Genomic DNA, 5,854 nt, shown 5'->3' with positions numbered 1-5,854 from the left:
GAGTGGCTGGAGATGCTTCAAATCCATTACACATCCCACTGAAAGGCCTCTGAGAATATCCCTCAGAGCTATTCAGACATATTTTCAGAATATCCACCAGGTGGATGAGAAAACTACTAACGTCCATCTCTTAGTGAGAAAGTTCAACTTTTTTGCAGTGAAATACTCCCTGGCTTTCTGAAGCACTGCACAGCGTGGATGATTTGTCACCATTGCCTGAAATACAGGAAGCGGCTTACATGATGGTTTCCATAGCTCGCGCTCTCACTCATGAACAGACACATCTGTAAGCTGCTGGTTAACTAAGAGGTCAATGTCTCTGCGTTCCAGATGTGCATTTAGAAACACAGCCCAACCTGCCAGCCTGGGCTCTGCAACCATTTGGTACAGAGGCTTTTGGAAGCTGTTCTTTGTGCTTGTGAAAGCATGAGAAAACAGTGTGGGAACTACCCAGGAAACTCAGATTTATTACAACTTGATATCCCCTAGTCAGGGAGTATCCTCTAGGAAACACACACGTTCCTCTTTTGTATTCACCAAGGCCTTCTACCCAACAGAAATGAAGACAGAACAACCCAATCTACTTTCTACTGAAGCCACAACCTTTTTGTGTTACCACAAATATATCCCGTTAATTGAATTCCCCATCGTGATTTCCTCAAAAAGATAATAGCAACACCAATAAAAAAGCATGGGTCATTTAATTCCACAGTTCTATGCATAAACCACAAGACCATCTCCCTCGCTCTATGTGAGACAAGCTCTGATGTAGGCTAAGACTATCCTCTAGGAACCACATTCTTTTTTGTCCTCACCAACAACCCTATACACAGAAAAGGGAATATAAGACACAAATGAGAAACAGATGTTTAAAAAAAGAAAGAAAGAACGAAAAGGAGACCACGACACACACTCCTATCATTCGTCTACTAGTTCAACCAATGACCCAAGATCAACCTCCTGAAAGAGCCATGCAACAGCACACAAAATGCAACCCCCCCCTTCCATGCCTTTGAAATGAAAACATGTGGTGGAAGAGTCATTAAACCTGAATAAACTGACCCAGAGTTCAATAAACAAGCTTTAAGACATTAATGATAAGAAGTGGAAACATCCAGTACAAACAAGAATATCACTGCACAGCGAGAGCCCTGAGCTACATGCAAGCTCCCAAGCACACGGAGAAACATAGCGACTGCTCTTCCAAACATTTGTTGTTTATTTCCGCTTATCTCTTGTTCAGGAACAACACACCTATGTCATAGGGACAGGTTGACACATACATCTACTCTTTGGCATGTTTCTGATTACAAAGATTTTTATTACAGACCCATCCTGCTTCATTCCAGTAGAGGCCTCTGATTAACTCCTGTTGTTATTAATCAGAGCTGCACGTTGTTAAGTAGAGAGCAAATACAGAGCCTTTCCAACTCTTATCTCCCACAGGAAACACAAGTTTGCATGGCAGCTGCTTTCTAGGAGGTCTAATGGTTGTGAACATACAGCAGTGTCCAGAGTTCAGGTGCTGGATGGACACAGCCTGGGAGAGGCACCAGGACACGGGCAGAGCAAACCACAGATGAGTAGCAGAGCTAAGACAGAGCACTTCCAGGGGGACCTGGGTGCTGGGGGTCCCCATTCAGGCTCCTGGTCCTACATTTTTAACCCTTCACCCTTCTGTTTTTCCTTGTCATCCACTGCTCTTCCTGGACTTATTTTTCTTTACTTTTGGGAGGGAAAAGACGTCCTGGAGGATGAGCCAGGCAAAACGGCAAGTATAAGCTATACTTCTGATTAAAAGTACATGCGTGAGTTGAACAACACAGTGAGCACTTACACATGCTGTCATTAATCTGCAACCACAAAAATTAGGTGTGGGTGGCGTCTCGCACAGCTCAGCCCGTTCCTGAGCAATGTTTCCAATTCATTTCACAAATACCCTGTTGCAGTCATTCAGTAAGGCTGGTAGTCACAGAGAGAGGAGAAACATCAGTTCAGACCACCCTTTGCAGGTTTTCACAGTGGGGCTGTACCTGTGACCTAGAAAAGTGAGAAGGATGCAGAATGCCATGCCTCAGATGTTCACTGCAGCATCTTATGGCCAGACAGCAGATCTGGTGGCAGGACTTGCCTACCTTGATGCTTCCTCAAATGACTTCAGACAGCAACTCCCCAACAGCCAAGACTGTGCACTGAACTTCACACTGTTGTCTAAAGTCATCTCTGAGGGACCCCTCCAAGGCTGAATTTGAAATCGCTCGTTTGTGCAAATCTCACAGTCCCAACAGTGGCTGGTGACAACTACAGCCCCAAAAGACAGAATCCATCACATGTCAGGTGTCTGCTAAGCTGGACAACAATACCAAGATATTTTCAGAAGCAGAAGTTGGATGCAGACCTCTTCCCTGCCACAATGTGAGGGTTGCCATGGGAAGAAGGAGTCTCACAAGGAGACAACACTTTTTCCTACCGGACCATCAGTTCTTCTCTAATCCACCTGCAGAGCACCTAACTACTATTACTGTGCCAGTCTAGATGCAATTTGTCTCAGTCTGACTAGGTCAACGTCCCATTTCACATACAGCCTTTGCAGAGACCGCAGCAGACACCATCTCAGGAGGGTTTCAGTTACATCGTGCTGCCGCCCACTTCCATGCTAAGGATCTCCACGCTCTCCTGCTGCTTTTCCCTTTACTTTTGAGGATGTTTCATGCTTCCATTTCCTTATTTATGTTTATCTCAAGTAGCAGCTCTGTGGCTGCCTCCTTGCCGAGCGCATGATGGGCTGTCTGCCCTGCCGAGCCCAGCCCAGCATCATCTGCCACCTCTCTCCAATCTTGTTTTCTTGTTGATGTCTCACAAGGTGAAAGCCTGTGATTTCCTTCCTCCTTTTCTTCCTTCCCCTCCCTCCAGACGCATATTTTTGTGTCGAGTTTTATTGCTTTCCTGGGCTCTGCCCACCAGCACCAGGTGTCCTGTACAGGAAGATTGCCCTCGAGCATCGCATTACCTGAAGAAAGCAGGGAGAGGCCTTAGCTCTACCCCTGCTCCCTAGCTGACGCCAAACACCCGCTGAAGAGATGGGAATCCACTTTTTTTCTCCTCTTCCTTGCAGTAACAGCACCACCTTTTGGCTCCCGGCACGATGCTGTGATTTCACATCAGCAGCTCAGTGATGTCTCTGTAGAGCACTGACATTTCCCAAAACAAGCCCTCGCCTGCCTTAATTGTGCTCATTTCATTTGCAGTAGTGTTGCCTGGAGAAAAGAGGATCCCACAAGCCCCTGAAGAGAGGGCTCATCCCCTCAATCAACCACACATCACCTGAGTGCTTCTTTTCTTAACTCAGTGGCTTTTCAGATAAGATAACTAGTTAGCAATTAATTTCACCTCCACCCAGCTCTGCGCTCTGAGTCCAGCAAAGCGGGTAGTAGCACGGCTCAAAGCGCACACAGTCATTTTCAGCCGTGAATGTACATAAACATACCAATCCTTTGACCCTTCTCTAATTGGCCTACAAGCATGAAGTAATCAAATGCAAAGGAATGGCGCTCATACACCCAACTTCTTAGACGAATAACTACGCTCAAGACAGTTATTTGTCTGAAGCTTGTGGTGTATCTAGCAGAAAAACAAGAACTGGGAAGCTTTTTGAGGCAAGGCAGTAAGAATCTGACACACAAGAGGAGAGATGACAACCCACACATATTTAAAGTAAAAGTTCACCTTCAATTTTCAGTCACTTGAACAAAGGTCTGAAACATGGGTGTTTGGCTCCTTTTAGGTGACACCAGTCCTACAGCTACAACACAGAAATTGCCGTTCCTTGGAGCAGCTGCTGTAACACAGACTTTAATCACCCACCAAATCTCCCTCTCGCCACTCCAGCTCTGATAAATCAGTCTCACTTTATTGATGTGATTCCCACCAGCCAGGCTCTGATCATTCTGCCTGCTTCAGGGGTTAGCAACACTGGCAGAGGTGAGGCTCTCCTAATCAGGGATAAAGCAGAACAGATGCACCCCTTTAATGGTGCAAATTCAATCCAGTTCCAGTAAGGAAAGTGTTTTGCTCAGAATTCAGCAGAATCTGCTTCATTTGAGGGATTAACCTTTCTGTTACACTCCCTGGTAAATCCCCTTTGGGAATGCCTGTGACACCAGAACTAAACCACTGCTTAAAGATCAATAAATAAATGCACCTGCAGATGCCTGCAGATGCAGAGCAGATTACTATTGTCCTTGAAGTCTGAGATGAAAAACAGTTATGGGTTGACTCACGTTTCCTTGGACTATGACTGTGTGCCTTGACCTTTGCAGTGGTAGAAAGTGAAGTAGTCAGGTATATTTAAAGATGTACTCACAAGTATCTACATTCTGATTTGTAATGTGTTCCAGTAACCTTGAATTAAATCTGGCATATTAAATCAAATGAATAGTCATTTGCAACACCTTTCAAATCTAAGCATAACTAGGCAGCAGCTTTCCTTCACTACTTTTCATTCACCTATAACTGACTATAATTTCCATTATTGTTTGTTTCTTTTCTCTTACAAAGTCCAGGAACCTAATTCTACTGGGGTAATGCTAAGGATAAAACACCAGGGGACACAGACACCATCATAAACTTGATGTCCCCACTGCCTGGGCTCGAATGCTGGCAGCCTCTAAAAAGCTGGGGTAAAAGTAGGTGAAAAAATCTTATACGCTTTTGTTTTTCCCAATGTAGCCCTTCCAAGAGCCTGCTTCAAAGCATCCCTTTCTGGTTTTTCAGGGTCAGAGTTTGGCTAATCAACAGCCATCTCTGGAATGAAAACTTGGCTGAAATGAGCATATTAGCCTTCCTGTCACAGTATCTAATCTGAGTTCAAATGAAAGACAAATATGCAAAGACTGGAACAATGTTTGTCTGTTGAAACAATCTAGATGAACACAGTATAGGAAGGAAATAGCAAAGAGTTCAGGTATTTACACAATAAAGTTGAACACTGGTTTTGAGGCAGCTTTTTTATGGTCTCGCCCACCTAGACATAGCTGTACCTGGAGAGGAAATTTCAAAATAGTCTGCATTGCTTAACAGCAGCTCCTGAAGAAATGAACAGAGCTTTTGCAAAGGCCGTTGCTAACTGCTGTCAAAAGATTTCCTCTTAATCATTTACAGCCTGCTCCCAAACTCATTGCAGATGATAGAAAAAGTCCCATTGACTGCTTTAGGCTTTCACATGGGTGCAAGTCCTAATTTTCAAATGGGACTGCTATTAAAAAAAGGTCCTTTATTTAGGCGCCGAAGGATGGGTTTGAGTCTTGGTCATTAACAACTTTATTTCACAAACACAACTCGTGCCAGACTTCAGACCAGCTGGACTTGTTCTGGGGCAGGGGAAGTTCTTAGTAATTTTTAATCTTATTACAGTACAACTTGGAAGTATCTGGGACGTATTATGAACACAAACCCAATGGGAATTTAAGATTTTTCTGCTGATAGCTGATTTTTGCCAGCAACTAGCAGCTCGAGCAACCTCTTGTTTCTGACTGACCCCTTGGTTGTTCCAGCTGCAGCTGGCAGAGACCATCCAACCCCAAATCTGTTCAATGTATTTTGTCCTCTTAACTTATGTGAACAGAGTTCACTTAAAGCAGCCCTAAAATACTAATTATTCTAATTCATCTGTAGTAGGAGTGAGGCTAATGAAACAACTCACTTCAAATGCCCTGGAGGTATCCTTGGTAAGATACCTGCCCGCTGTCGTGGTTTAACTCCAGCCAGCAACTAAGCACCACACAGCCGCTCGCTCACTCCCCCCCGGTGGGATGGGGGAGAGAATCGGAAGAGTAAAAGTGAGAGAACTCACGGG

This window comes from Nipponia nippon, unplaced genomic scaffold, assembly GCF_047370975.1.
Source record: "Nipponia nippon isolate SJK-2023a ecotype South Korea unplaced genomic scaffold, ASM4737097v1 scaffold_39, whole genome shotgun sequence".
NCBI lineage: Eukaryota > Metazoa > Chordata > Aves > Pelecaniformes > Threskiornithidae > Nipponia > Nipponia nippon.
Note: the sequence above shows the minus strand (reverse complement) of the source record.